The following is a 14196-nucleotide window of genomic DNA, read 5'->3' on the forward strand; positions in this document are numbered from 1 at the left end:
AACGACAAGGTGGCTATGGAAGTCTTGTCCCAGACTATGGGGACATGGAACAGACCTGTGTCTTATCTCTTGAAATGGCTGGACAATGTTGCCACTGGGTGGCTAGGATGCTTACAGGCAGTTGCTACAGTTGCCTTACTGGTCCAGGAGGCAACCAAGCTGACTTTGAGCCAAGATTTGATCACAAAAGTCACTCATGAGGCCAACACTCTCCTGTGAGGGGGCCCCCATAAATGGCTATTGACATCCCAGATTACTCAATACCAGGGACTGTTATGTGAGAACCCCCATGTTACTACTGAGCCTTGTCAGGCCCTGAATCTGGCCACTCTCCTTCCTATGGGAGAAGGTAGGCCCTCAACATGATTGCAAGGAAATACTAGAAGTTTATGCCAGCAGACCTGACTTGAGAGACCAGCAAATCCTGGACCCAGATTTGGTCCTGTACACCAGTGGCACCAGCCTGGTGAAACAAGGTCAATGACTGTTGGGATACGCAGTCGTCATGGAAGAAACCATCGTTGAGGCTAGCTGTCTGCTACCAAACTGTTCTGCTCAACAGGTCAAACTATATCCTCTAATCTGGGCCCTCTACCTGTCAAAGGGTAAGAAGACAAACATTTACACAGACTCCAGATATGCTTTTGCAACTTTACAGGTACATGGGTCTTTATATAAAGAGAGAGATCTTCTGACAGCCAACAGAAAGCACATTAAAAATAAAGAAGAAATTCTGACCCTATTAGATGCTGTCTGGGAACCAGAAAGGGTTGCAGTCATACACTGCCAAGGACATCAGAAAGAGGATGCCCCCCAGGCTTGGGGAAACAGACTGGCAGATAAGACCACTAAACAAGCAGCTGAGGGCTTGGGGGTGACAAGTGAAGTCCCTATTAAAGCTCTCATATTGGTGGAGCTGCCTGAGCTAACGCTGGAGTCTCCAAAATATACTGAAGTCCAAAACCAACTAGCCAAAGCAGAAGGGGCCATCAAGACTGAAAAGGGATGGTGGGAATTGCCAAGTGGGAAATTATTGGTACCAGAGGAGCTGGCACCCACTCTGGTAAGCCAAACACACCAAGCATCCCAACTAGGCCATGATAAACTGGAAGAGCTAATTCGAAAATATTTCTAGGTTCCCCACCTCTCTTCTATAGGCAGGACAGAATCTCAGAACTGCACTGCCTGCTTGCAGGTTAATGGTGCCTCTTGGCATAGAAAAAAGCCTCCAGGGATTCAGCTGAAAGGCACGCTGCCCTTTGAAGACCTGGAAGTGCGCTTCACTGAAATGAAACCTCACCAACACTATGATTATCTGCTTGCCATGGTGTGTACATTCTCAGCATGGGTAGAAGCTTTCCTACCCAGACTGAAAGAACATCAGAAGCCCTTTGCCTGCTTAGGGAAACAGTTCCCAGATTTGGATTTCCTACCAGCAATGGATCAGACGATGGCCCAGCTTTCATAGCTGATTTAGTACAAAGTAAGCAAAACTTTAAACATCAAATGGAAACTGCACACTGCATATAGGCCCCAGAGTTCTGGGATGGTGGAACAAACCAATCAGATACTTAAAAAGACACTCTCCAAATGGATCATAGAAACTGACTGCTCCTGGGTGAATTTGCTTCTGACGGCTCTGCTCAGACTCAGGATGACCCCACGGTCCCATGGCTATTCTCTGTATGAAATTGTGCATGGGAGGCCCCCTCCCATAATAGAACAGGTGTCAACAAATTTGCCTCAGGTAGAAGGGAGGAGATTTCACAGCAGATGGAACAACCGAGTAAGGTAGTAAATCAGATAGCTAAGTTTGTACAAGAAAGGGTGCCGTTCCCCCTTGGGGAACAGATTCATGAGTTTACACTTGGTGACCAAGTATGGGTCAAAGATTGGAAACATGATTTACTAGCCCTTTGGTGGAAAGGCCCTTATACTGTTATTCTAACTACCCCTATTGCAGTTAAAGTTGCAGGTATTGCCCCTTGGATCCATCATATAAGGGTGAAGACAACATACCATGCAGACTCAGAAAATGCTGAGTGGACTGCACAGAGGGACCCCACTAATCCTCGAGAGACTAAGATCATCCTTAAGAAGAAGAAGGAAAAGAAGATCCCGGATGAGCCCCTTCAGGATGAAGCCGCAAAATCAACCTCATCAACATGCACATTCCTACACTGACTTCCACAACACCTCCAACTGTTGGATACATGGGGCTGTGCCTCTGTCTGTGATGGATAGACTTTTCTGGCTGCTGTCACTGCTCTGCCAAGGAAATTGTAAACCACTCTACTCTTCTACTCTTTTCTGGGACAACAAAAAGAGACTTTCCTTTCTCTTGTCAATCATAATCTCTCCCTGTTCCCTGGGTGTAAGCCAGACCTACAGTCAATAGACTTGGGTCATGGGGTTACATATTATGTAAACACCAGTTTCATAGAAGTAACAAAAGTGGTAATTCAAAATAGAATAGTTTTGGACATGCTTACAGTTGCTCAAGGAGGGACCTGTGCTATAATTAAGATTGAATGTTGTGTATATATTCCTGATTTATCTGGCAATGTATCAGCTGCTTTAGATGTCATGAAAAATCATGTAAAAGCAATATGAAATGAAAACGTTCTTTTCTGGACTTCAGTACTATCTTGGGTGAAAGGTGATTGGTGGAAAACTATATTTACCATTGTTATCACTGCCTTGAGAGTTCTGTTTTGTGGACGTTGCATTTTACAATGTGATATGAACTTTGTAACCCAAAAGTTGGTGTCGAACTCCCAAATTGGCGGTTGGAGAGCCAGCGTGCAATATATCCCTATGAATGATGCTGATACTATGAGTTAAGAGCATCAAGAGGGGGGAATGAAGGAGGAAACAGAATAAGCTCTATCTTGAAAGCAAGACTCCATCTTGGGCCAGAGTGTGGACTTTTAACTATATGCCCAGTATCTATGGAAAAGACATACCAACTGGAAAACTAGGCCTCCAGAAGGAAGAGCCCCAGGGCTCTCTGATGCCTAAAAGAATACCCTAATTATCTGTGTAATAGAATCATACATTTTATTATGCTTATGGGGGTATGACCACAAGACTATTGATAATTGTCCACTGTTAACTACCTAGGCTTAAGGGATATGATCGTGGGTTAACTTTGATTGTATCTTTCTTTCTCCTTTGTTCAGACGAGTTTCAGGGACCCTTATACACTTATGGTATATAAGGTTTTCACAAAACCTGATTAGGGTCCTTGGTGAAGAGGAGACTCTGCCTTGGGCCCAATAAACTACACTCTACTATCTGCATTGTCCTTCTGAGTGAGTTTGCTTCCCAAAATGCGTGGCTGCAACACTGTCTTAAAAAAAAAAACAACTTGATCTGTGTAGTGTGTTGTGCATAAAAAAGAAAAGAATGTATCAACATTAGAAATCTGTATTTAATTTCAAGGTTCCCCAGTCCTTCAAAGATTGCTGTATGGCAAACATTGATCTGAGTGGTTAGGCTGGTCATGAAATTCTTGGAAGCTTAAGACCTCTCAGTCTTAAGGAACATTTATTTTATACAGGGAACTCCAAAAACCATCTGCTGGCTTCTTCCTAGACCACTAGTGCAGTGACTGTGTATTAGTGTTACCAATGTATCTATCATGCTGTAATAAATTATCACAGGCAGAGTGTCTTAAAATGTATTATCTTACAATTCAGTTCAGTTCAGTTCAGTTCAGTTGCTCAGTCGTGTTTGACTCTCTGTGACCCCATGAATCACAGCACGTCAGGCCTCCCTGTCCATCACCAACTCTTGGTGTTTACTCAAACTCATGTCCATCCAGTCGGTGATGCCATCAAGCCATCTCATCCTCTGTCATCCCCTTCTCCTCCTGCCCCCAATCCCTCCCAGCATCAGGGTCTTTTCCACTGAGTCAACTCTTCGCATGAGGTGGCCAAAATATTGGAGTTTCAGCTTCAGCATCAGTCCTTCCAATGAACACCCAGGACTAATCTCCTTTAGGATGGACTTGTTGGATCTTCTTGCAATTCTGCAGGGCAGAAATCTGATAGGTGTATCACAGGGATAAAATTATGCTGTTGACATAGCTGAATCCTTTTCTGGAGTCTCTAGGAGAGAATCCACTTCCTTGTCTTTTTCAGCTTCTAGAAACTGCCTTCATTCCTTGGTTGATGGCCACATCTATCCATTTTCAAAGTCTGCAAGAATGAATTGGTAGAGACCTTTTCGCATGCACCTCTAGCTCCCTTTTTCTGTCATGAAGTCTCTCTGACCATTACTGGGAATCATTCTCTGCTTTTACAAACTCTTGTGCTATCAAGAATCCAGGGTACTCTTGTGAATGCACCTAGATAATCCAGAATGGACTGTCTATTTTAAAACCCCTTTAACATTAGTCATATCTGCAATGTCACTGTCTCCACATAAGGTAATCACAGGTTCCAAGAGTTAGGACGTGAATATATTCAAGAGGTTATTATTTGAGGAACTTTTGAAAATATATGGTTACTTAGATTATATCCCACAATTTCTAATTTATTTGTTCTAGGCTAATCGTCCTCCCCCCCCCCCCCAAAAAAAGTAGATTTTATTCAAGCTTTCTAAGTGATTAAAACTATAGCCAGAGTTGTGAATCACAGTAGATCATTGCTATCAGTGGTTCTCAGAATTTTATGTGTGCCTGAGAATCACACACACATTGACAGGGTAAATAACAGGAAGGCCAGGGGTCTCCAAACGGAGGAAATAGGCTGGAAGTGTCACAGATTTTTTGGTTCCCTTTCTCTTAAGCTGCAGGAGAAAACAAACTAATGATATAATTTTCCCCTTCTCTATACAAATTTAAAAAAATGTTTCTCTTAAAATACTGTGTTGCCATAATGACACCTGATTCCACCTGAACTTCAGTTCAGTTCAGTGGCTCAGTCGTGTCTGACTCTTTGTGACCCCATGAATCGCAGCACGACAGGCCTTCCTGTCCATCACCAACTCCTGGAGATTACTCAAACTCATGCCCATCGAGGTGGTGATGCCATCCAACCATTTCATCCTCTGTCGTCCCCTTCTCCTCCCACTCTCAATCTCTCCCAGCATCAGGGTCTTTTCCAATGAGTCAACTCTTCGCATGAGGTGGCCAAAGTATTGGAGTTTCAGCTTCAGCATCAGTCCTTCCAATGAACACCCAGGACTAATCTCCTTTAGGATGGGCTGGTTGGATCTCCTTGCAGTCCAAGGGACTCTCAAGAGTCTTCTCCAAAATCATAGTTCAAAAGCATCAATTTTTCGGTGCTCAGCTTTCTTCACAGTCCAACTCTCACATGCATACATGACCACTGGAAAAACCATAGCCTTGACTAGAAGGACCTTTCTTGGCAAAGAAATGTGTCTGCTTTTTTATATGCTCTCTAGGTTGGTCATAACTTTCCTTCCAAGGAGTAAGTGTATTTAAGTTCATAGCTGTAATCACAATCTGCTGTGATTTGGAGCCCCAAGAAATTAAGACAGCCACCGTTTCCACTGTTTCCCCATCTATCTGCAATGAAGTGATGGGACCAGATGCCATGATCTTAGTTTTCTGAATGTTGAGCTTTAAGCCAACTTTTTCACTTTCTTCTTTCACTTTCATCAAGAGGCTTTTTAGTTCCTCTTCACTTTCTGCCATAAGGGTGGTGTCATCTGCATATCTGAGGTTATTGATATTTCTCCCAGCAATCTTGATTCCAGCTTGTGCTTCTTCCAGTCCAGCATTTCTCATGATGCACTCTGCATATAAGTTAAATAAGCAGGGTGACAATACACAGTCATGACGTACTCCTTTTCCTATTTGGAACCAGTCGGTTAGTCCATGTCCAGTTCTAACTGTTGTTTCCTAACCTGCATATAGGTTTCTCAAGAGGCAGGTCAGGTGGTCTGGTTTCCCATCTCTTTCAGAGTTTTCCACAGTTTAATGTGATCTACTCAGTCAAAGGATTTGACATAGTCAATAAAGCAGAAATAGATGTTCTTCTGGAACTTTCTTGCTTTTTTGATGATCCAGCAGATGTTGGCAATTTGATCTCTTGTTCCTCTGCTTTTTCTAAAACCAGCTTAAACATCTGGAAGTTCTCGGTTCACGTATTGCTGAAGCCTGGCTTGGAGAATTTTGAGCTTTACTTTACTAGTGTGTGAGATGAGTGCAATTGTACAGTAGTTTGAGCATTCTTTCTTTGATTGGGGTTGTCTTTCTTTGATATTGGAATGAAAACTGACCTTTTCCAGTCCTGTGGTCACTGCTGAGTTTTCCAAATTTGCTGGCATATTGAGTGCAGCACTTTCACAGCATCATCTTTCAGGATTTGAAATAACTCAACTGGAATTCCATCACCTCCACTAGCTTTGTTCATAGTGATGCTTTCTAAGGCCCACTTGACTTCACATTCCAGGTTGTCTGGCTCTAGGTGAGCGATCACACCATCATGATTATTTGGGTCTTAAGATCTTTTTTGTACAGTTCTTCTGTGTATTCTTGCTACCTCTTCTTAATACCTTCTGCTTCTGTTAGGTCCATACCATTTCTGTCCTTTATTGATCTCATCTGTGCATGAAATGTTCCCTTGGTATCCCTAATTTTCTTGAAGAGATCTCTAGTCTTTCCCATTCTGTTGTTTACCTCTATTTCTTTGCATTGATCGCTGAGGAAGGCTTTGTTTTCGCTCCTTGCTTTTCTTTGGAACTCTGCATTCAAATGGGAATATCTTTCCCTTTCTCCTTTGCTTTTCACTTCTCTACTTTTCACAGCTATTTGTAAGGCCTCCTCAGACAGCCATTTTGCCTTTTTGCATTTCTTTTTCGTGGGGATGGTCTTGATCCCTGTCTCCTGTACAATGCCATGAACCTCTGTCCATAGTTCATCAGGCACTCTGTCTATCAGATCTAGTCCCATAAATCTATTTCTCACTTCCACTGTATAGTAATAAGGGACTTGATTTAGGTCATACCTGAATGGTGTAGTGGTTTTCCCTACTTTCTTCAAGTTTAAGTTTGGCAATAACGAGTTCATGATCTGAGCCACAGTCTGCTCCTGGTCTTGCTTTTGCTGACTGTATAGAGCTTCTCCATCTTTGGCTGCAAAGAATATAATCAATTTGATTTTGGTGTTGACCATCTGGTGATGTCCATGTGTAGAGTCTTCTCTTGTGCTGTTAGAAGAGGGTGTTTGCTATGACCAGTGCGTTTTCTTGGCAAAACTCTATTAGCCTTTGCCCTGCTTCATTCTGTACTCCAATGCCAAATTTGCCTGTTCGTCCAGGTATTTCTTGACTTCCTACTTTTGTATTCCAGTCCTCTATAATGAAAAGGACATCTTTTTTGGGTGTTAGTTCTAAAAGGTCTTGTAGGTCGTCACAGAACCGTTCAACTTCAGCTTCTTCAGCATTACTGGTTGCGGCCTAGGCTTGGATTACCATGATATTGAATGGTTTTCCTTGGAAACGAACAGAGATCATTCTGTCATTTTTGAGATTGCATCCAAGTACTGCATTTTGGAGTCTTTGGTTAACCATGCTGGCTACTCAATTTCTTCTAAAGGATTCCTGCCCACAGTAGTAGGTATAATGGTCATCTGAGTTAAATTCACCCATTCCAGTCCATTTTAGCTTGCTGATTCCTAGAATGTCAACATTCACTCTTGCCATCTCCTGTTTGACCACTTTCAATTTGCCTTGATTCATTGACCTGACAGTCCAGATTCCAATGTAATATTGCTCTTTACAGCATCGGACCTTGCTTCTATCACCAGTCACATCCACAACTGGGTATTGTTTTTGCTTTGGCTCCATCCCTTCATTATTTCTGGAGTTATTTCTCCACCGATCTCCAGTAGCATATTGGGCACCTACCGACCTGGGGAGTTCCTTTCAGTATCCTATCATTTTGCCTTTTCATACTGTTCATGGGGTTCTTAAGGCAAGAATACTGAAGTGGTTTGCTATTCCCTTCTCCAGTGGACCACATTCTGTCAGACCTCTCCACCATGACCCATCGGTCTTGGGTGGCCCCATAAAGCATGGCTTAGTTTCATTGAGTTAGACAACACTGTGTTCCGTGTGATCAGACGGGCTAGTTTTCTCTGATTATGGTTTTAGTGTGTCTGCCCTCTGATGCCCTCTTGCATTACCTACCATCTTATTTGGGTTTCTCTTACCTTGGACGTGGTGTATCTCTTTACGGCTGCTCCAGCAAAGCTTAGCGGCTGCTCCTTACCTTGAACTAGGGGTATCTCCTCACTGCAACCCCTAGCTTTCCTCAAACCTTGAGCTAGCCAAGGCATTTTTCTTATGGAAATGTTTGTCTTAAGATATGTTAATGTACTATGTATTTACCCCAAACTCTGTCTTCAAGTCCATTCTGCCTAAAGGCTCAGAACTGACTTGACAAACCAGTATCTTATTCTCATATATTGTTCTCCTAATCCATGTAAATGGAGCTATTTGTATGGTAATCTGCCTTTGTACAAGATTCAAGTCAATCGTTTTATGGCCCTGGATAACTCACCTGGTGACAAGATTATCTCAAAATGCATCTTTTGTGTGAGGGTCCTGTGCCATTCTCTGAGTTTTGAGACTTTCCTTTCTTTCATTAACAGACTGCTAGTAACTCTATAACATCCAGCTAAAGACTAGCCGGCGGGTATTCTTTCTGCCCCCTTATGATGTCTATGTCAGAAGCTTTCTCTATTTCTTTTATACTTTAATAAAACTTTATTACTCAAAAGCTCTGAGTGATCAAGCCTCATCTCTGGCTCCGGATTGAATTCTTCTCCTCTGGAGGCCAAGAATCCCGGCTTTCATGGTTCAGCAACAACATTTCAACATCTTGTTAAAAATACAGATTTAGATTCCCAAGATCTGCATGGAGGTGCTTTACTATTCAAAGTGTAGTCAATAGACCAGCATTACCCAGGAGCTTGTTAGAAACACAAAAATTCAGATCTACTGTTTCAGAATCTGCATTAACAAATTCCCCAGGTGATTTTCATGAACATTGAAATTTGAGAAATATTACCTCATGTGTGAGATTCAGGTGACAGTAATAACAGTAAATAGCTAAGTATGATCATTTTAACAAGAAACATTCATCTTAAAGATGATATCGAGATATACAAATAATGTTTTTCAGAGAATATTGGAAGTTTTGGTTATCCAATATGTTCTTTCCAATTAGAAGTGCTCCTCAACTAAATGACAGAATTATAAAACATCTTGCTGCTAATAATTAAGGACAATAATACCTACCCAGTCCACAAATACCTCTAACATAAGACTAGATGTGAGGGAGTATTTCATGAACAAGCACAGGACATTCTTAATCTCACATTGCCATTCAAACTTTCTGCAGTGGCCACCACAGTCTCTCCATACCCCTAGTGATGGACTTCTAAGTGGAAATGCTCAGAACTGGTTTGGGAGAACATCAGATTATGAATATCATTTCCTTAACTCCTCTTTCCCATGATGGCCTCTGTGTAATTTATTAAATTAATTAATTTACTTTAATTGGAGGCATAATACTTTACAATATTGTAGTGGTTTCTGCCATACACTGACATGAATCAGTCATGGGTGTACATGTGTCCCCCATCCTGAACCCCTCTCCCAGCTCCCTCCACATACCATTAGTCAGGGCTGTCCCAGTGTGCCAGCCCTGAGCACCCTACCTCATACATAAAACCTGAACTGGTCATCTATTTCACATGTCATGATATACACATTTCAGTTCTGTTCTCTCAAATCATCCCACCCTCACCTTCTCCCACAGAGTCCAAAAGTCTGTTATTTATATCTGTACATCTTTCACTGTCTCACATATAGGGTCACCATTACCATCTTTCTAAATTCCATATATATATATACACTGTATAGGTGTTTTTCTTTTTTTATTAATTTATTTAATTAAATTGGAGGCTAATGACTTTACAATATTGTAGTTGTTTTTGCCATACATTGAAATGAATCTGTCATGGGTGTACAGGTGTCCCCAATCCAGAACACCACTTCCACCTCCCTACCCTTCCCAACCCTCAGGGCAATCCCAGTGCAAAGGCCCTGAGCATCCTATCTCATGCATCAAACCTGGATTGGAAATCTGTTTCACATATGGTAATATAGATGTTTCAGTGTTATTCTCTCAAATCATTCCACCCTTGCCTTCTCCCACAGAGTCCAAAAATCTGTTCTTTACATTTGTGTCTCTATAGCTGTCTCGCAGATAGGGTCATGATGAACATCTTTCTAAATTCCATATATATGTGTTAATATATATTGGTGGGTGTGTGTGTGTGTGTGTGTGTGTGTGTGTGTGTGTGTTTCTGACTTACTTTTCTCTGCATAATAGACTCCAGTTTCATACACCTCAGGAGAACTGATTCAAATGCATTCTTTTTAAAAGCTGAGTAATATTCCAATCTGTATATGTACCACAGCTTTCTAACCCATTCATCTGCTGATGGACATCTAGGTTACTTCCATGCCCTAGCTATTGTAAACAGTTCTGCGATGAACATTAGGGTAAATGTGTCTCTTTCAATTCTGGTTTCCTTGGTGTGTATGCCCAGCAGTGGGATTGCTGGGTCATATGGCAGTTCTATTTCCAGGTTTTTAAGGAATCTCCACACTGTTCTCCACAGTGGCTGCACTAGCTTGCATTCCCACCAAGAGTGTAAGAGGGTTCCCTTTTCTCCACACCCTCTCCAGCATTTATTGTTTGTAGACTTTTTGATAGCAGCCATTCTGACCAACGTGAAATGGTACCTCACTGTGGTTGTGATTTTCATTTCTCTGATAATGAGTGATGTGGAGCCTCTTTTCATGTGTTTGTTAGCCATATGTATGTCTTCTCTGGAGAAATGTCTGTTTAGTTCTTTGGCCCATTTTTTTATTGGGTCGTTTGTTTTTCTGGAATTGAGCTATAGGTGCTATTTGTATACTTTTGAGATCAATTATTTGTCAATTGCTTCATTTGCTATTATTTTCTCCCATTCTGAGGGCTATCTTTTCACCTTGCTTATAGTTTCCTTTGTTGTGCAAAAGCTTTGAAGCTCAATTAGGTTCCATTTGTTTATTTTTGCTTTTATTTCCGTTACCCTGGGATGTGGGTTATAGAGGATCCTGCTGTGATTTTGTCAGAGAGTGTTTTGCCTATGTTTTCCTCTAAGAGTTTTAGTTTCTGGTCTTAAATTTAGATCAATAATCCATTTTGAGTTTTTGTGTATGATGTTAGAAAGTGTTCTAATTTCATTCTTTTACAAGTGGGTGACCAGTTTTCCCAGCACCATTTGTTAAAGAGATTGTCTTTTCTCCATTGTATATTCTTTCCTCCCTTGTCAGAGATAAGGTGTCCATAGGTGCATGGATTTATCTCTAGGCTTTCTATTCTGTTCCATTGACCTATATTTCTGTGTTTGTGCCAGTACCATACTGTCTTGATGACTGGAGCTTTGTTGTATAGCCTGAAGTCAGGCAGGTTGATTCCACCAGTTCCATTCTTCTTTCTCAAGATTGCTTTGGCTATTCGAGGTTTTTTGTATTCCCATACAAATTGTGAAATTCTTTGTTCTAGTTCTCTGAAAAATACTGTTGGTAGCTTAATAAGGATTACATCGAATCTACAGATTGCTTTGGGTAATATATTCATTTTCACTATGTTGAGTCTTCTGATCCATGAACCATACATGAACATGGTATATTTATCTATTTGTGTCATCTTTGATTTCTTTCATCAGTGTTTTATAGTTTTCTATACATAAATCTTTTGTTTCCTTAGATAGATTTATCCTAAGTATTTTATTCTTTTCATCACAATGGTGAATGGAATTGCTTCCTTAATTTCTGTTTTCTCATTGTTAGTGCATAGGAATGTAAAGGATTTCTGTGTGTTGATTTTATATCCTGCAATTTTACATTATTTGTTGATTAGCTCTAGTAATTTTCTGGTGGTGTCTTTTGGGTTTTCTATGTAGAGCATCATGTCATCTGCAAACAGAGGATGTTTTACTTCTTCTTTTCCATCTGGATTCCTTTTATTTCTGTTTCTTCTCTGATTGCTGTGGCTAAAACTTCCAAAACTATGTTGAATAGTAATGATGAGAGTTGGCACCCCTGTCTTTTTCCTGACTTTAGGAGAAATGCTTACAATTTTTCACCATTGGGGATAGTGTTTGCTGTGGGTTTACCATATATGGCTTTTACTATGTTGAGGTATGTTCCTTCTATGCCTGCTTTGTTGGGAGGGGTGGGGGTATCATAAATGGATGTTGAATTTTGCCAAAGGCTTTCTCTAAATCTATTGAGATAATCATATAGCTTTTATCTTTCAATTTGTTAATGTGGTGTATCACATTGATTTATTTGCAAATATCGAAGAATCCTTGCATCCCTGGGATAAAGCTCACTTGATCATGATGTATGATCTTTTTAATATGTTTTTGGATTCTGTTTGCTAGAATTTTATGGGGATTTTTGCATCTATGTTCATCAGTGATATTGGCCTGTAGTTTTCTTTTTTCTTTTCTTTCTTTTTATTTATTTATTTGTGTGTGTGTGTATGTTTGTGTGTGTGTGTGGCATCCCTGTCTAGTTTTGGTATTAGGCTGGTGGTGGCCATAGAATGAGTTTGTGAGTTTACCTTACCCTGCAATTTCTGGAAGGGTTTGAGTAGGTTAGGTTTTATCTCTTCTCTAAATTTTTGGAAGAATTCACCTGTAAAGCCATCGGATCCTGGGCTTTTGTTTGCTGTAAGATTTTTTATTACAGTTTTGATTTCCATGCTTGTGATTAGTCTGTTAAGATTTTCTATCTTTTCCTGGTTCAGTTTTGAAAGGTTATACTTTTCTAAGAATTCGTCCATTTCTTCTAAGTTGCCATTTTTATTGGGATATCATTGCTGGTAGTAGTTTCTTATGACCCTTTGTATTTCTGTGTTGTCTGTTGTGATTTCTCCGTTTTAATTTATAATTTTGTTGATTTGATTCTTCTCCCTTTGTTTCTTGATGAGTCTGGCTAATGGTTTGTCGATTTTATTTATCCTCTCAAATAACCAGCTTTTAGCTTTGTTGATTTTTGCTATAGTCTCCTTTGGTTCTTTTTCATTTATTTCTGCCCTAATTTTTATGGTTTCTTTCCTTCTACTAACCATGGGGTTCTTCATTTCTTCTTTTTTTTTTTCCTAGTTGCTTTGGGTATAAAGTTAGGTTATTTATTTTATTTTTCTCTTGTTTCTTGAGGTAAGCTGTATTGCTCTAAATCTTCCCCTTAGCACTGCTTTTACTGAATCCCATAGGTTTTGAGTTCTTGTGTTTTCATATTCATTTGTTTCTTTGCATATTTTTATTCTTTTTTGTTTGTTTGTTTCTTCTGTGATTTGTTGGTTATTCAGAAGTGTTTTTTAGCCTCCACATGTTTGTACTTTTAATAATGTGTGTGTGTGTGTGTGTGTGTGTGTGTGTGTGTGTGTGTAGTTGATATCTAATCTTATCACATTGTGATCAGAAAAGATGCTTGAAATGATTTCAGTTTTCTGGAATTTACCAAGGCTAGATTTATGGCCCAGGATGCGATCTATCCTGGAGAAGGTTCTGTGTGCACTTGAGAAAAAGCTGAAATTAATTGATTTGTGGTAAAATGTCCTATAGATATCAATTAGGTCTAACTGATCTATTTTATCATTTAAAGTTTGTGTTTCCTTTCTAATTTTCTGTATAGGTGATCTATCCATAGGTGTGAGTTGGGTATTGTAGTCCCCCACTATTATTGTATTACTGTTAATTTCCCCTTTATTATTGCTGGCATTTGCCTTACATATCATGGTGCCCCTATGTTGGGTGCATATGTTTATAATTGTTATATCTTCTTCTTGGATTGATCCTTTGATCATTAGGTAGTGTCCTTCTTTGTCTCTTTTCATGGCCTTTATTTCAATATCTATTTTACCTGATATGAGCATTGCTACTCCTGCTTTCCTTTGAACTCCATTTGCATGAAATATCTTTATATAGCCCTTCACTTTCAGTCTGTATGTATCTCTTGTTTTGAGGTGGGCCTCTTGTAGACAGTATATATAGGGGTCTTCTTTTTGTATCCATTTAGCCAGTCTTTTTCTTTTCATTGGGGCATTCAACTGATTTACATTTAGGGTACTTATTGATAAGTATGATCCCAT

Source organism: Muntiacus reevesi, chromosome 2 (genome assembly GCF_963930625.1).
Source record: "Muntiacus reevesi chromosome 2, mMunRee1.1, whole genome shotgun sequence".
NCBI lineage: Eukaryota > Metazoa > Chordata > Mammalia > Artiodactyla > Cervidae > Muntiacus > Muntiacus reevesi.